At 42.5% G+C, this 21,671-nt stretch overlaps 1 long non-coding RNA gene across 3 annotated transcripts; it reads left to right on the forward strand.

The window, feature by feature from the left end:
• The first annotated feature begins 1,351 nt into the window (after positions 1–1,351).
• LOC102400381 lies at positions 1,352–21,546 on the forward strand. Of its 3 annotated transcripts, none has more exons than XR_006552144.2 (5): positions 1,352–1,519; positions 2,574–2,744; positions 3,622–3,671; positions 10,533–10,658; positions 21,493–21,546. It is a non-coding gene; the product is annotated as an uncharacterized LOC102400381 (long non-coding RNA). The 3 variants fall into 3 exon arrangements; XR_006552143.2 differs by lacking the exon at positions 1,352–1,519 and adding an exon at positions 2,175–2,395; XR_326440.4 differs by lacking the exon at positions 1,352–1,519 and having other exon boundaries at positions 2,258–2,744.
• The last annotated feature ends 125 nt before the right edge of the window (positions 21,547–21,671 follow it).

The following is a 21,671-nucleotide window of genomic DNA, read 5'->3' on the forward strand; positions in this document are numbered from 1 at the left end:
GATCCCCGTTTGGGGAGTTAAGAGCTTCCCAGGTGGCAGTAGTGGTAAAGAACCCATCTGCCATTGCAGGAGATATAAGAGACACAGGTTCGATCCCTGGGTCTGGAAGATCCCCTGGAGAAGGGAATGGCTACCCATTCTAGTATTCTTGCCTGGAGAATCCCATGGACAGAGGAGCCTGGCGGGTTACGGTCCACAGGGTCACAAAGAGTTGGACTAGACCTGAAACAATTTAGCATACACGTACATAGGGAACTAAGATCCCACATGTCTCGTGGCCAAAAAAAAAAACAAAACATAAGACAGAAACAGCATTGTAACAAATTCAATAAAGACTTAATAAATGGTTCACACAAAAATAAATAAATTGTGGAAATTGCTAGAAATCATTTGAATTTTATCTAATTTATTATTTTTAAGAGCCACACAGTACTCCAGGGTTCCAAGGCTCTTCCTACTATGGCCTCCCTTCACAGGACAGCACTGTATTAAATTCCTCTTGTGGCAGGAGAGTGGACCAAGCAGCCAAGAGCAATAGCCAGTGAGGACACCTGAGAAGAGCTCCCCCCGCCCCATCAAACAACATTCTTCCTCTTCTGCTCCAATTTCACATTACCTAACTACATTTAACTGGCTTCCCTTGTGGCTCAGCTGTTAAAGAATCTGCCTGCAATGTGGGAGACCTGGGTTCTATCCCTGGGTTGGGAAGATCCCTGGAGAAGAAAAAGTCTACCTACTCCAGTATTCTGGCCTGGAGAACTCCATGGACTATATAGACCATGGGGTCGCAAAGAGTCTACGTTTAACAGCTCGGAGCATTTTATTTCTTCAGCTGGTTAAGTTGAATTTTGGGAACTGACTTATGTATTTTAAAACCATTTGGGGCCGCAAATTAATAAAGCTCCTGTTCTCCCAAATAAATGATGAAAACAGAGAAACTGAGAACCTTCCCAGGAGACTTGGCCCTAAGGCAACAGTTAGCTCAAAACGTTAGCTGCAAAAACATTCTCGGGGTCATTGTACATAGAGGAAGGTCAAAAGCAAGTACCCAAATTCTGGCGTGAACATTCACGTAGGTGGAAGATCACTATATATGCACAGTTTTCTTCCTGATAAGCCTCTGATGGACACACGCTCGGCTGACTTCCGGCTGTCCACGGAGAAGCAGCTGCTGCTGCAGGATGTCCTTACATGGCATGTCTTTCCTGTTGTCCCCAAGAGGAGTCTGCCAGGACACAGCCAGGCAAGTGGTACTTGCCATTTCCGGGAAGACAACCACAGGCCAACTCTGTAATTACTCAGAGGCCCCGTCTAAGCACCACAGCGGTAATCAGGCATCGGTCACCAGAAGCAAAGACGTATTGGGCTCTGCGTAGACATGTTGGTCGGGGAGGGTGAAGGGTCCAAACCGCACCTGGTCAGATCCTATCAGTAAAGTGATCCCCCATAGATGCTGTAAGAAATATTTCTACACACGGCGGCTAACTACCACCTCAGACTGCCCTGCTGTCCAGAACATGTGAGTGGGGGCAACATTTCATGGACGTGTAGGAAGATGTCTGGAATGTTTAGAGACTGCCGTTTGTATTGGCAACAAATCCTGTGCTAGGTTAAGCTAAGTAGTTTTGCAGCTGCTTTGTCTTGCATAACCGGATCTCAGATTAAAAAATCACTGCTCTACCAGCTATCGGCTGGTTTTAAACAACTTCGAGGAAGAATCCACCAACAGTTTTATTTCCCTGCAATGCAACAAGCAGGATACTAGTTATGGTTGCCATCAGCATCTGTAATTTCATAACATACAAATTCTGATGCCATGTCTAAAATATGAGGCTATTTGTAATCACCTCCCTTGGAAGTTGTAACCATTTGTTACCATAAATAATAATTCAAACTGCCATCTAAAGCACAGCTACTGGGAATTCCTTAGCAGTCTAGTAGTTAGGACTCTGAGCTTCCACTGCTGGGGGCATAGGTTTAATCCCTGATCCAGGTGTCCAAAAAAGAAAAAAAATTTAAATAAAGCATACCTACTTATTTTATTAAAAACTAAATTATTGTACACGATTTGATTTTTAGTGTCTCAAGAAATTTCTGTAAACTTTCAGAAGTGGCTTTCGAACTTTATCCCAGAAACTCTCTATAAGAAATCTTCCCAGAGGTATAAACAGATAAAAGTGGAACTACTCTAATTAAAGCATTTCCTCCTCTCCTCGCTTTCTTGTTCAGTCGCTAAGTCACGTCCAGGCACATTCTTTACCGTCTCAGCCACCAAGGAAGCCCAAAGTGTGCAATAGCCATTTCTTTAAGGGGTATGACCTGGAACTAGCACACTATCGCTTTTGCTGCCATTCTATTGTCAAGAACTTAGTCATAAGGGCACAGCTAGCTGCAGGTGAATTTCGGAAATAGAGTCTCCAGCTGAAAAGCAGAGTCTTCAGCTATGACTCAGGAGTTTTAATATTAAAGAAAAAGGGGCAGAATAGATATATGTAGACAACTCATCATCTCTCTTGCAATGACTAGTGATTCCTCAATTATAACCAGCTCCCCATCCCTTTCATTATTTCCAGTATGTCACCAAGTCCAAGTCCGAAGGAAATGACCTGGAAAACAGGAACTTCTGCCCTCAAAGATGCTATTCAAATGACAACCCAAGGCATTTCAAGACTGCTTCTAGAGTCAAGAATATGAAGTGCATCCTCTTCCTCTAACGTCTTGCTAACATTCACTAATTTCTGTTGGTAAGTGATTGCTCTTCATTGATAAACAAAAAAATATATATATGGATAGGAAAGAGCAAGAAAGTTTTTTAAAACTATAAGCAGAAGACTGTTTAAGAGTAAAGTTTATGGGTTTTTTCTTTTCTCCAAACTTGTCACACTGCCTAGTAATAAAACAAAGGTAGATGCAGTGGTTACAATAATAGTAATAGTAGTAATTGTAGGGTCAAATTAGAGACCATGTCTTTTATGGCTCACTTGTTATATGTCAGGTTTTCCCTAACTTATTTGTCTATGCCACTTTGTTGGATCCTTATAAAAGTCCTTTGCAGTAATTTGCCTCTTGAAAATGAAGCAGAAGCAAAGTAAGGTGAAGCATCTTGCCCCAAGTTGCATAGCAAGTAAGTAACAAAGCCAGAATTTTAATTTTAATGGCTGCCTATATTATACATACCTAAGAGCTACCCTCTATCAAGGCACCATGATAGATACTTTGCATATTTATTGGCTCATTCTATCCTTGTATAATCTCTTGGTATTATTCACAGTGGCAAAACTGAGATTAAAAAGGTTAATAACTTTCCTAAGTCACACAGCTCTCAAATAATGGAGCCAAAGGACTTCTTTGGTGGTCCAGTGGTTGTGATTCTGTGCTTCCAAAGCAGGGGCACCGGTTTGAACCCTGGTTGGAGAACTAAGATCCCACATGCCTCATGGCACTAATAATAATGGATCCAAGATTTAAACCCTGGCTGTCTAATTCCTGTCCTCCAGACTAATCCAGAGCTCAGGCTCAGAGCTGTGCTCCCTAGGAGCACCCCTGTCCTGGGGAAGAATGCATAAACTAATGTAACCTTATTGTCTTCCAATAATCTTTCCCTCCTGCCTTCTAATTCAGCCAGCGCACACTGGGATATGAAGTTCAAACAGCTTCCCAAGAGTGAACAGGTGGGTCTGTAACACTAGATTTGTTTGGTCTGATGAGTCATCTTTGTCTTGTGTCTGGTAAAGATGAAGTTGTTTTGTCTCATTGTGGGCCTGAGAGAATTTGAGGTCATATCCAGGGATATCTTGAGTTTGTCATCTTTGTCTGATGATAAAAATAAAACCAGATGGCCTGCTGCAGGTATGAGCAAGGAGGTTGGGTGTAGAGGTGTGGAAGGTATGAGAGATTCAGTGAGTGACAGGAAATTTTTCAGCCACACCATTGCAATTTCTTGAAAAAATATCCAAGCATTTTCCTGCATCTCAGATACCCATCAAAATCAACCCTTGGAAAATTCATGCAGTGCAATATATATCACTGCTCTGCTCCATCTCTGTCTTCCTTCTGTCCTTGTTTTCAGAGTGTTTTTGAGCTGCCCTCTTGACACTCAGAAGTTCCTCATTAGCCCCTGCCCTAACTACAACTCTGTACCTAGCTATATTTTAACCAACCCAACTCTTTTATTCATCAAATATGAAAGACATAGCTACTGTGAGCTGGGCACAGATCTAGGCTCTTGAGACCCACTAGTGAGCAGAACAAAAATCTCAGCCCTTGAGAAATTTACATTCCAGCAGAGGCAGACAGAAAATAAACACATTGCATCATAAATAAATAAATTACTAGGCTTCCCTGGCTGTCCACTGGTTAAGATGCCACCGTACTTCCACTGCAGGGGGCATGGGTTCAATCGTGGTTGGGGAACTAAGATCCCACATGCCGCATGGTACAGCCAAAAAAAAAGAGTGATTATTTAGCTTGTTAAAAGTTTGTAACTGTTGTGTAAAAATGGACAGATGTTGAGCAGGAGAGGAGAGAAGGATTGAGACAGCTGAGGGGTGAAATTAAAGGTGTGGTTTTTGATATTAAATAAAGCATTCAGAAGAGGTCTCCTGGAGGAGAAACTGCAGCAAGGACTTGAGGTTGTCAGAGAATGAGCCAAGTGGATAAGCAAGAAAAGAACATTCCAGGCTTGAGAAAGAGAAAGTACAAAGGCCCTGGGTCAGAGTGTGTCTGAAGGGTTTAAAGAGCAGTGAGGAGGCCTGCATTCCAAAGCAGAGTGAGCCGGTGAGGGGAGAGGAGCCCTAGATGAGGTCAACGAGACCATGGTCATCATAGCCTCTGGACCTTAAAGACCAACACCAGAAATCTAGATGTGAAATGAATGCAAATAGAAAGCAAATCCCATTTCCTCTTGAATTTAATTGATCTAGACAGAAGATTTCTCCTTTTTCAAGTTTACTTCAGATCAGTCACTCAGTCATGTCCAGCTCTTTGCAACCTCATGGACTGCAGCACACCAGGCTTCCCTGTCCATCACCAACTCTCTGTGAGTTCAAACCCATGTCCATTGAGTTGATGCTATCCAACCATCTCATCCTCTGTCATCCCTTTATCCTTCTGTCTTCCAACTTTGCCAGAATTGGGGTCTTTTCCAATGAGTCAGTTCTTCACATCAGGTGGCCAAAGTATTGGAGCTTCAACTTCAGCATCAGTCCTTCCAATGAATATTCAGACTGATTTCCTTTAGGATGGACTGATTTGATCTCCTTGCTGTCCAAGGGACTCTCAAGAGTCTTCTCCAACACCACAGTTCAAAAGCATCAATTCTTTGACACTTAGCTTTCTTTATGGTTCAACTCTCATATCCATACATCCTTTTTCAAGGAAACATATAAAAACCTAAAAAATAACAAAGTAGGAGGACCAATGACATTACCAACCCAATTTTCCACATCCAAAGTGTTTTCAGTTTGCTAGGAAAGAGCCTTGTACTGGATGCTAGTCACTAATCTCCCCTTAAAAACTTTTAGGCAACTTAACTAGAAAGGCACATAAGTGTAAGTGTTAGTCATTCAGTCGTGTCTGACTCTTTGTGACCCCATGGACTATAGCCCGCCAGGCCCCTCAGTCCATGGAATTCTCTAGGCAAGAATACTGAAGTGGGTTGCCATTCCCTTCTCCAGGGGATCTTCCCAACCCAGGGATCAAACCTGGATCTCCTGCCTTGCAGGCAGATTGTTTATCGTCTGAGCTACAGGGAAGCCTGGTACATAAGGCACATAAGTCAATCCTAAAATATATTCTTTTAGTATGCATAACTCTTTGAGAAGATGTTCTGTATGTTGAAGCTAGAAGGTTCCAACCCTTCAGATTTACCAATTGGGATCACCATTCCTGTAGAAGCCACTGTTACCATGCTCTTTCTACATCCCCATGAACCTAAGACCTCTAGAAAATTAACAAACAAACAAGGACTTCCTTGTTGGTCCAATGATTAAGAATCCACCTTTCAATGCAGGGGACACAGGTTCAAACCGTGGTTGGGGAACTAAGATACTGCATGCTGTGGGTTGTCTGCATGCCACAACTAGAGAATCCTGTGCACTGCTGTGAAGGCCCAGCCAAAATTTAAAAAATAAAAAAAATTTTTTTTAATTAAAAGAAAGAGAATAAAAAAGATTAACAAGCAAACATGATTTCTTCAAACAGAAACTTGACAATTTAGATTTCATAGACATTAGAAAGTGAAAGTGTTAGTCACTCAGTGGTATCTGACTCTTTGCAACCCCATGGATTGTAGCCTGCCAGGCTCCTCTGTCCATGGGATTCTCCAGGCAAAAATACTGGAGTGGACAGCTACTCCCTTCTCCAGGGGATCTTCCTGACCCAGGGATTGAACCCAGGTCTCTTGCATTGCAGGCAGATTCTTTACTGTCTGAGCCATAAGGTTTAAAGCCACAAACTTCTCTTTTCAGCCCCAAGTTGATATTTAGATGAAGAGATTCTTTTGTCTGGTTTTCATTTTTTGTGCAATTTGCTATTTACCCATCACTTGAATAGGAAGGATGAGATGGGATCAAATTAATATACATTCAAGGGGAAACATTTACATTAAGACAAAGAAGAGTTTCTTTATCTAAATTTGTCTTGTAAAGACACTATATTTGTCCAGGAAAAAGTGCCGGCAAGCTTCTTGAGTGAAGTCTGAGACCTCAAGGGAATGCTTGAGTAACAGAAGATAGTTGATGAAATAACCACTGAATTAAGGGAGAAGGGATGAGAGGCTGGAAGAAAGCTATCCTTCAGGGAAAGAAAGGGGCTGGGAATGAGGACAGAGAGGAAGGAAAACACTGGGACAGAGCAGTCACGGAGAGTCCGAGAAGCACAAGCACTCTAGCTGTGGGTTTCTTCCATGGATTTCTGCATTCTGTGTCCGGTGACCTTCTCTCTGTGACCCCACAAAGGGACAGCAGACATAGAGGGTTTAAGTGTCTTTAAATTAAACTTTTTTAAGAAGTCCTGAAGTAATAGAGCCACAAAATCTGGAGACATGTAATTCTCTCTCTCTTAATAAAGAGTAATAATTCTCATTGTTAGGGATTTTTAGTGTTTGAATGGTCATTTTATGGTCATTATCTCCTCCCAAGGAAGGAAGAGATGTGCACCTGTTATTAACCTAAGTTGCATATGATGACATCACCAAGGCAACAAGAAAGCAAATGGCTTGGGAAGGAAAAAGGGAAATGCTAACCATGTTATAGGGCAGGGTTTTGCAACCTCAGTACAACAAACATTTTGGACAGGAAAATCCTTTGTTGGGATGTTGGGGGTAGAGGGATCCTATCTTTGGCATTGTAGAATGTTTAATAACATCCCTGGCTGATGCAAAGTTGCACTAAGATTTCTATTAGTGCCTTCCCAGTCATGAAAATGAAAAATGTCTCCAGACTTTGCTAAATGCAAAATCCCTCCAGTGGAGACTAGTTGCTATTGTTATTGCTGTTCAGTCACTAAGTCATGTCCAACTCTTTGGGATTCTATGGACTGCAGCATGCCAGGCTCCTCTGTCCTTCACTGTCTCCCAGAGTTTGCTCAGATTCATGTCCATTGAGTCAGTGATGCCATCCAACAATCTCATCCTCTGTTGCCCTCTTCTCCTTTTGCCTTCAATCTTTCCCAGCATCAGGGTCTTTTCCAATGAGTCAGCTCTTTGCATCAAGTGGCCAAAGTATTGGAGCTCAGTCCTTCCAATGAATATTCAGGGTTGATTTCCTTTGGGATTGACTAGTTGTCAGAGAGTGACCCTATGTACTATACATAATTCTTAGCTCATGCTCACCCTCAAAGAACAGTCAAAAACAAAAAGGAGTCTGATGATATGTATGTAATTTTGAAAACTATAACTGATTAAAAGGTCAACAGAAATAAAAAAGAAATTTCATAATTCTGCTTAGATGGGATCCAATTAATGCCTTTGCAGTGACCATGTGGATATTTTGCATAGAAAAGACACTATTTTATATAAATTGGTGTTTGCTGATGTGATCAAGAAATGTAATTCATGTAAAAAAAAAAGTATCAATTGCTGAAGGAACCAGAAGGCTGAATATTTTCTTTGCTTGGTCAAAAGGTGAGCTTGTCCCTTTCCTTCTTTTTAGTGAAATAAAGACATAGTTTGAAAACACACCTACCCATTTGGCTCAATGGTTAAGTCTTGTCTGGCTGTAGTGTAAAAATAGACATTCCTCTGTCTGAACATGAAAATAGTACTTCCCCAACAAAACCCAAACATCTTCGAGCTGCAAAAGATGTTTACTTTTATATAAAAGACTTTTCCTCTGGTGTTTATTTTGAGATCATGTAGGTGTTCTAGCAGAGGTAAGCAGGTATATAAGGGTCAGAGGCAAACCTATAAGAGCATGCTTCATGCAGCAGGTGAGAAAGTAGTGATAGTCACAACTTTCTACATGTTAGGTTGAGAATATATGCTGGTGTAATGGATATCCTCCCCTTTTGAAAAGTTGTAGATGCATGAAAATAATAATGATAATCGTAACTAACTGTCTAATCTTTGTGGAACACTTTATACTCATTCATTCATTCAACAGCTATTGAAGACTTACCGTGTACTTTTCAGGCCACAGTGTTTCTCCCTCTGCCATTGTAGGGCAAAATCAGCCATAGTCAAGACATTAAAAAATGAATCTGATTGCATTCCAATAAAACTTTATTTACAAAAACAGGGGGTCATAGTTTGTTGACTTCTGAAAAAGGGTAAAAGGAACAAGGAGTTCAAGAGGGCCATCAATTTAAAATGAGATGATCAAGGTGAGGCTCAATAAGAAGGTAATATTCTATCAAACACTAGAAGGATTACTCAGCCATAAAAAGGAATGAATTTGAGTCAGTTCTAGTGAGATGGATGAATCTAGAGCCGGTTATACAGAGTGAAGTAAGTCAGAAAGAGAAAAACAAATATCGTATTAATATATTAACACATATAAATGGAATCTAAGGGCTTCCCTGATAGCTCAGCTGGTAAAGAATCCGCCTGCAAGGCAGGAGGTCCCAGTTTGTTTCCTGGGTCTGGAAGATCCCCTGAAGAAGGGATAGGCTATCCACTCCAGTATTCTTGGGCTTCCCTGGTGATTCAGATGGTAAAGAATCCACCTGCAATGTGGGTTCCCTGGGTTGGGAAGATCCCCTGGAGGAAGGCATGGCAACCCACTCCAGTGTTCTTGCCTGGAGCATCCCCATGGACAGAGAAGCCTGGTGGGCTACAGTCCATGGGGTTGCAGAGTCGGATAATACTGAGTGACTAAACACAGCGCAGTATGGAATCTAAAAAATGGTAGTGATGAATCTATTTGCAGGGCAGGAATAGAGATGAGGATGTAGAGGACAGACTTGCAGACATAGTGGGGGAAGAAGAAGGTGTGACAATCGAGAAAATAGCATTGGCATATATACAGTACCATGCATAAAATAGGTAACTAGTGGGAAGCTGCTATATAGCACAGGGAGCTCAGCTCGGTGCTCCGTGACGACCTAGAGGGGTGGGGTGGGTGGGGAGGAGCCTCAAGAGGGAGGGGATGCATAGATACTTCTGGCTGCTGATTCACGTTGTACAGCAGAAATCGATACCACAGTGTAAAGCAATTATCCCCCAATTAAAAATAAAAGCAAATAGAAGGAGGTGAACAAGTCAGACACTTGGTCATAGACAGGAAGAGCATTCCAGGCAGAGGCAGCAGCCAGTGCCAAAGTCCTGTGGCATCACTGTGTCAGGTGTGTTTAAAAGCTCAGGAAGGAGACTAGTCTCATTAAAACAGAATGAGGGAGTTACTCCATTTCTAACCACTCTCAACTGGTCTCTCCAATTCCTTTTCCTCTTTTCTCCTTTGTTTCGCCCTCGCTTAAATGAAGTGTGTTTTATAACAATAAGCGAGTGCTCAGAAAGGGCTTCCCAGGTGGCTCTTGCGGTAAAGAACCCACTTGCCAGTGCAGGAGACATAAGAGACAGCGATTCAGTCTCTGGGTCAGGAAGAGACCCTGGAGGAGAGCAAGGCAACCCACTCCAGTATTGTGCCTGGAGAATCCCATGGAAAGAGGAGCCTGGTAGGATACAGTCCATAGGGTTGCACAGAGTTGGACAGGACTGAAGCAACTTAACACACACATGCACACACACACACACACACACATATACAAGTGTTCAGAAAGGTAGCAACATTGACACATGTTTTGTTTTGTTCCCATGAAAGTCTTGTTTCAATTCAATGCCGAGAACTGGAGTGACCAATTCAGGAACACTGAGCCACAGGGGTTTCCTCTAAGAATCTTTCACCAACGCTTTTCTAATCCTCAGCCCAGCTGGCAGAGTGAAGGCTTATAATCAAAAAGCAACTATAGAATACCACCTTCTTATTCATTCGGTCTGTTTGTTCCTGTGTGTTTTTAAGAGGCTGCTGACGGTAACACTTAACAAAACCAGAAGGCAGGGGTATTATTTCTAAATTGTATATAAACCTGTCTTCTAGGAAGAACTCTCTAATTCTTGATCCTGCTGTGCTGCAAAGGAGGAATCACTCGGGATGCCATCAGAGCAAAGCCAATCTGTTCTCAAGCCCACGGGTTCACTCAGAGGGGCCTGAACACCTGTGTCTGTGAGTGAAACCCCATGTACACGAGTGACCCCTGATGGAGTCGTGATACATGTGTGAGATTGTTTTTCACATAATGTCTGATGGAGGCAGTTGGTAATGCAATGCAAGTACGGGAATAATGATGTTTAATTTATTCCCCATCTTGTTCCACAAAAACGAAAACGTTTTTGTTGTGAAAAGATGACACAGACACGAGATAGAGGGTGAAACAGAAGCCTGGGTGAGCCCAGGGGGGAGTCCACCTGCAGTACAGGAGATGCAGGAGACACTGGTTCCGTTCCAGTGTGGTCAGGAAGATTTCCCTGGAGGAGGGCATGGCAACCCACTCCGGTATTCTTGCCTGGAGAATCCCATGGACAGAAAAGCCCTGAGGGCTGCAGTCCAGAGGGTCACAGAGTCAGACACGACTAAAGCGACTGGTCACAAATGAAAGACCAGCCAAACCTCGGTGTCCTCTCAAGCCCCGCCTCATCCCTTCCCCACCTGCATCCACACTTCAGCCCTCCTGGAACTTATCTTCCAGTTTTCAGGATGCACGATGCTGCTCCCTTCCGGTCAGGAATGCCAGTGCCCCACCCCTCCAACCCCACCCCTCACCTCAGGTCATTCCTACTCATACACAGGTCCAAAGGGCACGTCTGCAAATTAAGTCCAGTCCCCCTGTTACACACGTCGTGCTATAAAGCTTCCTTTCCTTCATCGCCCTTTTCAGTTTACACACTGACCTGTGTGATTACTGAGTATCTGTCCCCTCCACTAAGCTGCAGGCTTCATGAGGACAGAAATCCTCTACTTGTACTCCTCATCACAGCTGGCACAGAAGGGGTGCTTCATAGATACCTGTTGGATCAAAGAAGGCTCCTGGAAAAGGAAAGAAAGAAAGATGATACATTAAAGCATTTACAAAGTCAGTGAGGAAAAACAAAGAAGTTTTTCAGGCAAAACACAGCTTTTCCTATGTTCAGAGTTTTGAATAAATTTTCTCCCATAGGCCCTCAAAAACAGAGCATTGTGTAAATTTTCAGGCAATATCTTTATGTTGATATAATAATACATTTTAAACAGCTGTCTCTTAAAGTATCCCTAAATATAAGCCTATGCATGCATGCAAAGTCGCTTCAGTCATGTCCAACTCTTTGTGACCCTATGGGCTACAGTCTGCCAGGCTCCTCTGTCCATGGGATTCTCCAGGCAGGAATACTGGAGTGTGTTTCCATGCCTCCTCCCGACCTGGGGATCAAACTCACATCTGCCTGCATCTCCTGCATTGCAGGTGGATTCTCTACCCACTGAGCCACCTAGGAAGCCCCATACATGTAGAATATATACCCCCTCTTTTTAAAATTTTCTTCCCATTTAGGTCACCACAGAGCACTGAGTAGAGTTCCCTGTGCTATACAGTAAGCTCTTATTAATTACCTATTTTATACATTTTGCTTGCAGTGTATATATGTCAATCCCAATCTCCCAGTTCATCCCACCCTTCCCCATCCCCCCTTTCATGTCCATATATTTGTCAATATAAACAATTCTTAAGGGGAGCAGAACAAGGTGATCTATGAGTGCAGGTTTCTCAGGGTTCTGGCTTAATGCAAAGGTAACATAACGTCAGCGAAACTGAGAGAGAGGGTTGCTTGTCCTTCAGGTCCTCTTCCCACAAATATTTCTTGCAGTCAGGATTAAAGTGTAAATAGACAGCGGAGAGCTGGAGGTTATATTCTCTGTGAACATAGAAAGGGCAAACCCACACTCATCCTCTGACAATCAGCTGGAAGGAGTACGATTATTCAGTTGACTGTTGCTCTGAAGGAAGCATGCGTTCAGCTGGAGAATTTCTCAGTTCCTCTCATTTGTTTGTGAAAGATGACAGTGGTTCATACTCCCCTCTTGTGGTCACTTTCAAGTTTACTGGCTTTCGGGTACACTACAGGAGCACAGCAAGGCAAATGAGAAATCATATTCCTTTTCTCAAGTCAGGTGATCTTGGAATCACCCCATCCGTCATTCTAGAACATCAGACCAATTTTTTTTTAAGTGGCAGGATGTTTAACAGTTTTTTAAAACAACATTTGAGTTAAAACTGGCAGAAGATTTGATGAAAATACATGAGAGGTCTGATCATTCCTTGTGTATTACCCTTCCTTAATTACATTTGGCTTATCTCAATTTGGGCTTCCTGGATGGAGGAAGCTGGAGGGTTACAGTGGACACAACTGAGCGAATTTGCTTTCACTTTCAGGGGAGATAGGGACTTATATACATATAACTGTATCGCCTGATGAAAAGTGATAGATTCCAAAGAAAAAAAATAATACTGTCTTCCCCTCTGATACAGGACAATACCAGAGATGGGAAGTGTTAGGGGCACAGTAATATGCTACATCTCCTGAACCGACACATTCTAGTGCAGGACAAATATGGACAAAGCACTTCTTCTGCATCAGATCTTCTAAGCATCTTATCAAAAATAGTATGCTATTCACTCCACACCCATTAGGATGGCTGCTATCCAAAAAGAAAATAACAGAGACTTCCCTGGTGGTTCAGTGGTTAAGACCCTGCAGTCCCAGTGCAGGGGGCCCAGGTTCGATCCTTGGTCAAGGAATATCTCACATGCACGGTTGCACAGCCAAAAATAAACAGGTAAATAAATTTTAAAATTCATTTAAATTTTAAATTTTGCAATTCTCTTTTTAAAAAAGAAAGGAAGTGTTTGCAAGGATGTAGGTAAATTGGAATCCTTGTGCACTATTGTTGGGAATGTAAAATGGTATACCTACTGTGGAAAACAGTATGGCCATTCCAGTCCTCAAAAATAAATAAATAAAATTGAATTACCATATCATCCAGCAGTTCTACTTCTGACTACATTACCAAAAAATTCAAAGCAGGGATCAAAGAGATATTTGTATATCCATGTTTATAGCTGTAAAAATAAACAATAATAAAAATGTGAAAATAACCCAAGTGTCCATTGACAGATGCACAGATAAACGAAGATCCCTTGGAGAAGGGAATGGCAACCCACTCCACTATTTTTGCCTGGGAAATCCTATGGACAGAGGAGCCTGGCGGGCTACAGTCCATGGGGTCGCAAACTTAGCGACTAACACTTTCAATACTTTTTAGGCCATCCATCTCCATAACTCTCCATCATGTAAAACTGAAACTCTCTACCCATTAAACAATAGCCCCCTATCCTTCTCATCCCTCAGAGTCCTGGAACTACTATTCTACTTTCTGTCTGTACAATTCTGACTATGCTAAGTAACTCATATGAATGGAATTGCACAGTGGTAACTGTTTTTTTGTGACTGACTTATTTCACTAAGCATAATGTCCTCAAGGTTCATCCACATCAGCACGTATGTCAGAATACCCTTCCTTTATGGCTGGATAATATTCTGTTGTGCATCTGTATCACATTTTCACTTCCTCTTGTCTTCCTGACATAGGGCCCAATGTCAGCTGCCAGACGTCATCGTCCTGAGAGTGTTGCTTTCTTGCTTCTGACCTTCTCTATTCATTCTTGTGTCCTTCCTGGCCCTTGTGGGCAATTACACCTGTGAATGTGAGTCCAGAGGGAGAGAAGGGCTGGCTGTGAGGTGACCAGTCCTTCCCATCAGGAAGGTGACCACAGGAATGAAGAAGAAGGTCATGTGCTAAAAATACTTTTCCTGCTGTTTTTTGCTGAATCTCAAACTATTAACATATAACCCAAGAAAAGCTGACAAAATGGAACAAAAAACTTATAATTATGAAAAATTTGACTACATTTCTTCAGAAAAGCAACTATAATGTTTTCAGAAAGTTTTCTAATCTTGTTCCTTTATATAAGTTTTAGAGTAATGAATGCTGTTAGATATTGGAAAAGGTGTATGATTCATTACATATTCTAATGTATTGTCTATAGATTATAAGATAAAATCAAGCATGTACCTGCTGATACTTTTTAAGTTGACCCATCTTTATACTTAGAAATGTCTCTTAATAGTAGGCTTCCCTGGTGGCTCAGATAGTAAAGAATCTGCCTGCAATGCAGGGAACCTGTGTTCAATCCCTGGATTGGGAAGATCCCTGAAGGAAATGGCAACCCACTCCAGTACTCTTGCCTGAAGAATTCCATGGATAAAGGAGCCTGGCAGGCTACAGTCCATGGGGTCACAAAGAGATGGACATGACTGACTATCACTCATATATATTAAAAAGAGTTCAACAGGAAAACATAAATGACTCAATCTCTCCAACCATGAATTATTATAGTCAACTGAGTGTGTGTGTGTGTGTGTGTGTGTGTGCACGTGCTAAGTCGTGTCTGACTCTTTGCAGCCTCGTGTACTGTATTGCAACCTGCCAGTTTCCTCTGTTCATGGAATTTTCCAGGCAAGAATACTGGAGTGGGTTGCCATTTCATACTCTAGGGGATCTTCCTGACTCAGGGATTGAACCCACATATCCTGTTTGGCAGGTGGATTCTTTACCACTGTGCCACTTGGGAAAGTGATGAAAGTGAAAGTCGCTCAGTCATGTCCGACTCTTTGCGGCCCCATGGACTATATAATCCATGGAATTCTCCAGGCCAGAATACTGGAGTGGGCAGCTGTTCCCTTCTCCAGGGGATCTTCCCAACCCAGGGATAGAACCCAGGTCTCTCACATTGCAGGCAGATTCTCTACCAGCTGAGCCACCAGAGAAGCCCAAGAATAGTGGAGTGGGTACCCTATCCCTTCTCCAGCGGATCTTCCCAACCCAGGAATCAAACCCAGGTCTCCCGCATTGCAGGCAGATTCTTTACCAACTGAACCACCTGGGAAGCTTCAGTCAACTGATTACACGACAATAAATTGTATGTTTTTAAGCATGAGATGTGCTTTAGTCAATTGTTGAGGCTCTTTTGTCAAGGGCGCAAAACTGATTCTTGGGAGAGGTAAAAAATCTTATTCTTTTTTGTATATAAAACACAAGTATGGATAGAGTACATAAATGCATGTCCAGTGTAGCTATGGTATTACAATTTCGTGAAGTGAGAAGAGCAGAGGCACTCAGGAAAACAGTTTCAAAGGGCCTTTGGGAGAGTGACAGTAAAGAAGCAACTCTGAGAACTACTAGACTAGAAAGAACAGGCATTGTTCAAATCACCCATTGTGTCTCCACTTGAGTTGCCAGCCAGTTAATGCCAGTGCAGACTCTGCGCTGTTTGTGCTTAGTTGCCCAGTCGTGTCCGATTCTTTGAGACCCCACGGACTGTAGCCAGCTAGGCCCCTCTGTCCATGAGATTCTCCAGGCAAGAACACTGGAGTAGGTTGTCATGCCCTCCTCCAGGGGGTCTTCCCAACCCAGGGATCGAACCCAGGTCCCCTGCATTGCAGGTGGATTCTTTACCATCTGAGCTACCAGGAAGGCCTTCTGATCAGTCCTGATCAGGCTCTCTCATCATTTGCTAGAGATGGAGCCTCAGTTGTAGCACTGCCAATGCTCACATGTACAACCCACCCACGTGACACCTCTCTAACCACCCCAGAGCTCTTCCACGACTGAATTGTTGACAAAAACACAAATGCACTTACTCAAAACCAAGAAGAAAACACAAGCACTGGAGCACATTTCCAGAACAGGATTGAATTATTACACAACCGGACTTCTTAGTCTAAAACATCTTGCTCTGGGAACTTGACAGTTCAGCCAAAAACACATCAGACAGATTTAGAGGAGGGCGGCCTTTGGCTAAGAACAGCAAAATGATCTCACCCCTGAGATGGCCTGAGTATAAACTTCAGTCCTGGTGAACAAGACACATCCTGTGAGTCAAATGCACAGAAATATGAAGTCCAGCTGCACCTCACTTGGACAAGAGATCCAAACACCGAATGTCTGATAGATTGCGTTGTGTGTCTAGCCCAAAGTGGGATCAGGATGAGAGCAGCTCCGTGGCTCACACTGCTAGTACAGGGCCACCCAGATTCCCCCAAACTCAATGAGGGCTCTGTCTGAGAAAAGACAACAATCCAGGCCTCCACGGATGGATGTGAGCAGCTGCTGTGTTTGTAGAGCTTAACTGAAAGGATGTGTTTTATCCCTCTGCCTGAAAGCCATTATCCTTCAGAAGGTTTATTAGCAGTTTTTGTGAAAAGAGAGGGCGTTCTAATCTCTACTGCAGAAGGCTCCATGAGACTTCCAGCAGCATCCAGCGTCCTTATTGGTGGCTTCACCATTTATTTATTCCCCAAATAAATCCACCACAGTTTTTTATTATTATTATTAATTTATTGCTCCTATTATTATTATTAATTTGTTGCTCCTATTCCAGTCATGCATTAGACAAAGCATTATGCAGACATCATCTCTTCCTCAAAATTACCCTATGAGGTAGGTATTGGGTTGGCCAAAAAGTTCTTTGGGGTTTTTCTGCACCATCTTATGGAAAAACTTGAGTTACCTTTTGGGGCAACCCATTATTATTAACATCTTCATTTGACAGATAAGGACCTGAAGACAGAGAGGTTAAGTAACTCCCTCAAGGTCACACAGCTAGCAAGCAGCTAGGACTTGAAGTCAAGTCTGTCAGACTCATCAATTCTCTGCTGTACTTCATCCTGGGAGAAGACGGGTTTCCAATACATGCTCCATCACCTGAGAGCTGGATTGGTATAAATCATATTGAGAGGTAGTAGAACTTGTTTTTGGTGATATTCAATCACATCAGTGATTAGAAATATCCTGTAGGCCTTTTTAATGTCCTTTGATAATCTGGCATCTGATAGGGAAGTCAGCACAAAAGATTGAAGGTAGAAGAAAATGACAGGCATTGAATCTCAACTTTTAATGTCCTTCAATTTAGAATTTACCAATTCTGAATCAAATCACTGGATTTATGTATCTACGGATAACTTTGTAGACTGGGACTCAGACATGGGTCTTGCATCTTAGTAACGAATTTAACAATTATGTTTATAGTCAAATACTATCAGACTGGGTCCTTTAGGAATCTTTCAGTGGTGATTAAAACTTCTCAGGGGACAAAAAAGGAGAGAAAAGATTTCTTGCTATTGTGATGAAGGACTTCAAGAACACAAAAATGGAGACAGACGCTTAACTACTAAATGAAAACCATCTGCTCATATGCAGGTGCAAAAATATCATCATGAACTGGGAGGCATAAAAAACAGCTGTGGATTTTGATTAAGCTGAGAATAAACTTAGGCAATTACAGAAGACAAAAATATGTATGAAATTCTCCTGTTTCCTTCATCAGGCCATTGCAGCTTCAGTTTTTTGAATTTCAACTTTATTCTTTAAACTCAGCCCTCTAGAACAGAGACACAGACATAGAGAATGGACATGTGGTCACAAGGTGAGGAAGGGGAGGGTGGGAGCAACTGGGAGATGAAGATTGACACATGCACACTACCATATGGAAAATAGACAGCTAGTGGGAACCTACTATAAAGCCCAGGGAGCTCAGCTCGATGCTCTGTGATGAGCTAGAGGCATGGGATGGAGCAGAGGAGGGGCGGTCCAAGAGGGAGGGGATATATGTATACATACAGCTTGATAGGAGATCAACCCTGAATATTCATTGCAAGGACTGACAGGAAAGCTGAAGATACTTTGGACACCTGATGCAAAGAGCTGACTCATTGGAAAAGACCCTGATGCTGGGAAAGATTGAAGGCAGGAGGAGAAGAGGGCAGCAGAAGATGAGATGGTTGGATGGCATCATTGACTTAAAGGACATGAACGTGAGCAAACCCCAGGACATAGTGGAGGACAGGGAGTCCTGGTGTGCTGCCTGGGGTCCCAAAGAGTCGGACACAACTTAGCAGTTGAACAACAACAACACAGCTGATTCACTTTGCTGCATAGCAGAAACAATACAACATTGTAAAGCAGTTATACTCCAATAGTGAAACAAGAAAAGAAAAACTGAGCCCTCCACCTGAAAGTTACACACAATCATTATTTTCCTTATGTCTTCAAAGACTTCTCACATGTTCCCAGATTCTCAGTAATCACATCTCCAACTTTGTAATCTCTTGCATGGCTCATCCGGGGCCATCCACTGTCTGGGAAGCTACTTGAGGTGGGTCCTGCTCTGAGACCCATGACTGGGTCACCAGCCATTGCCCCCTCCTATTTAGTTCCTATTTAGTGCCCTTCTTGGGCCCCACTGTTAGTGCCTAAGCCACCAACCTCACCAGGCCCTCTGCCTCTGCCCAGTACTGTCGCTGCTGGTCCACATCACTATTGCCATCACCCCAACGGTCTACACTGTACCCTGTTGCTGGAGCCATTGAGATGCTCCAAGTAGCTCCATGTGCTCTAGAGTCATCCATACACCAGAGCCTGCCATGCCTTGCATGGCACTGAGTCACGTGGTATGCAAGGAGGACTGCTTATCAAATCAAGAGACTTAATTAAATAGCTTGTTCCATTTAAACCTAGTGTCCCCCTCTTCCCAGAGTGCACTGGAGTCCACTGAAGACTGGCTTAGGGTCAAATATAAGAGAAATAAACTATTGCACCACTCCACAGGCTAGATTATGGAGCTAATCTTATCTCCCTGGCTTCCTGTTCCCTTAGAATGAGTCTTTCCCACGAAGTTCTTAGTTCTTCCCAGAGGATCCATCCCACTCATCCTGCAGGCATGCCCAAATTTTTCAGTTGTGCATACAACTAGGGGCCAACTGAACCAGAGAATAGATATCAAAATTTAATTGCAAATAAGAATTACATTTTTTTTGGAGTTTTGCTAATATCAAAACTGAAGGATAAAAACCAAACTATCACAGATTGTTACTGTCTCACAGAATCTTTTACTTAACTAGACTTTAACATTTTTCCATTACCTATCCACCTTAAGGATGTTTTAGGAAACAGTGTGATATTGTAAAGAAGTGTGATATTGTAAGCATGCTCTAAGGGTGCCATTTGCTGCTCTATATAGTGCTTTATATGTTTTTTTGAAATTTTTTTACCCTATGAGTTTTACCATTCATCAGTTTCCACATTCCTTCAGTTAAACCGGAAGTTTATGGTTAATCTGCAACCCACCTTGTAGCGGGTCAAGTTGTGTCCCTCAAAAAGATATATTCAGGACCTCCCTGGTGGTTCAGTGGTTGGGAGTCTGCTTTGCAATGCAGGGAATGCAGGTTCCATCCCTGGTCAATAAACTAAGACTCCACATGCCATGGGAAATTAAGCTTGTGCCCTGCAACAAAGCCTGGGCCTGTGCAGCCAACTTTTTTTTTTTAAAGATATATTCAAGCCTCAATATATTCAAGCCTTTGGTCAATGAAATGTGGACAAAAGTGATGTGTGTCACACCCTGGCAGAAACCTTAAGAACTAAGCAGAGTTTCATCATTGATCCTATGTATAAAATAGGTAACTACTGAGAACCTGCTGCTACTCGGTGGTGACCCAGGTGGGAAGAAAAAAGAGGGAAATATATATATACATATAGCTGATCCACTTTGTTGTACAGCACAACTGCTGCTGCTCCTCTTTCTGTGTTGGTCAACCCGAATCCTGGAGTAAAAACAATGCAGAGAAGAATTTCCGTAGAGCACGATAAACTTCACAGCAAATAGATGGGGAAACAGTGGAACCAGCGGTGGACTTTATTTGGGGGGCTCCAAAATCACTGCAGATGGTGACTTCAGCCATGAAATTAAAAGATGCTTGCCACTTGGAAGAAAAGTTATGACCAACCTAGACAGCATATTAAAAAGCAGAGGCATTACTTTGCCAACAAAAGCCTGTCTAGTCAAAGCTATGATTTTTCCAGTATTCATGTATGGATGTGAGAGTTGGACTATTAAGAAAGCTGAGGGCTGAAGAATTGATGCTTTTGAACTGTGGTGTTGAAGACTCTTGAGAGTTCCTTGGGCTGCGAGGAGACCCAAACAATCCATCCTAAAGGAAATCAGTCCTGAATATTCCGTTGGAAGGACTGATGCTGAAACTGAAGCTCCAATACTTTGGCCACCTGATGCAAAGAACTGACTCATTGGAAAAGACCCTAATGCTGTGAAAGATTGAGGGCAAGAGGAGAAGGGAATGACAGAGGATGAGATGGTTGGATGGCATCACCAACTAAATGGACATGAGTTTGAGTAAACTCCGGGAGTTGGTGATGGACAGGGTGGCCTGGTGTGCTGCAGTACATGAGGTCTCAAAGAGTCGGACACAAATGAACAACTGAACTGAACTGAACAATAAACATGGAGCAGGGATGAAAACAAAACTTTTGTTTTGGGCCCCTGATTTTCTGGAGTTCTTTTGTTGTTTCAGCATAACCTGTCTTGATAGATGTATTTTATGGTTTTGCCTTCCTGCTCTTTCTAATCTTCCAGAGCTCCTTTTTACCTAATGATAAAAAAGCCAAATTGCTTAGCCTCACAAAATTCACCCAACTCTAACCAATATTCCTCTTTAGATTTTTTTTTTTGCTTTGAATTATAAGGAGAAAAATGGCAATTAATCACATTCAGCACATGATATTTAGCAAAATACTTTGCATATCTGCAGCTGTCTTACTTTTTAATAACTTCTGTCAGTCAAGCCTCTGCTTAAGACCTAGTAGAGGGTATGACTAAGCCCATAGGTGGTCTGGGCCAGGGGAGGATGGCTATAGCAACTTCTGCAAGTATCCATAGTCAGAAATTGACCTCACATCTGAGACATTAGAAAAACCAATTCAACCTCTCTCAGCACAGTCATCTCATTTCTAAAACAGGCATTTAATATCTACTGGGCTATTATGAAGATAAAATGTAAAACAGAATGTTTAGTGTTAGTCACTCAATCATATCTGATTCTTTGTGACCCCATAGGCTGTAGCCCATCAGGCTCCTCTGTCCATGGAATTCTCGAGGCAAGAATACTGGAGTAAGTAGCCAGTCTCTTCTCCAGGGGAATCTTCCCAACACAGGGATCATACCTGGATCTTCTGCACTGCAGGTGGGTTCTTTATCGTCTGAGCCACCAGGGATCCCATAGGAAAATAGAAAAT

This window comes from Bubalus bubalis, chromosome 7 (assembly GCF_019923935.1).
Source record: "Bubalus bubalis isolate 160015118507 breed Murrah chromosome 7, NDDB_SH_1, whole genome shotgun sequence".
Taxonomy (NCBI): domain Eukaryota; kingdom Metazoa; phylum Chordata; class Mammalia; order Artiodactyla; family Bovidae; genus Bubalus; species Bubalus bubalis.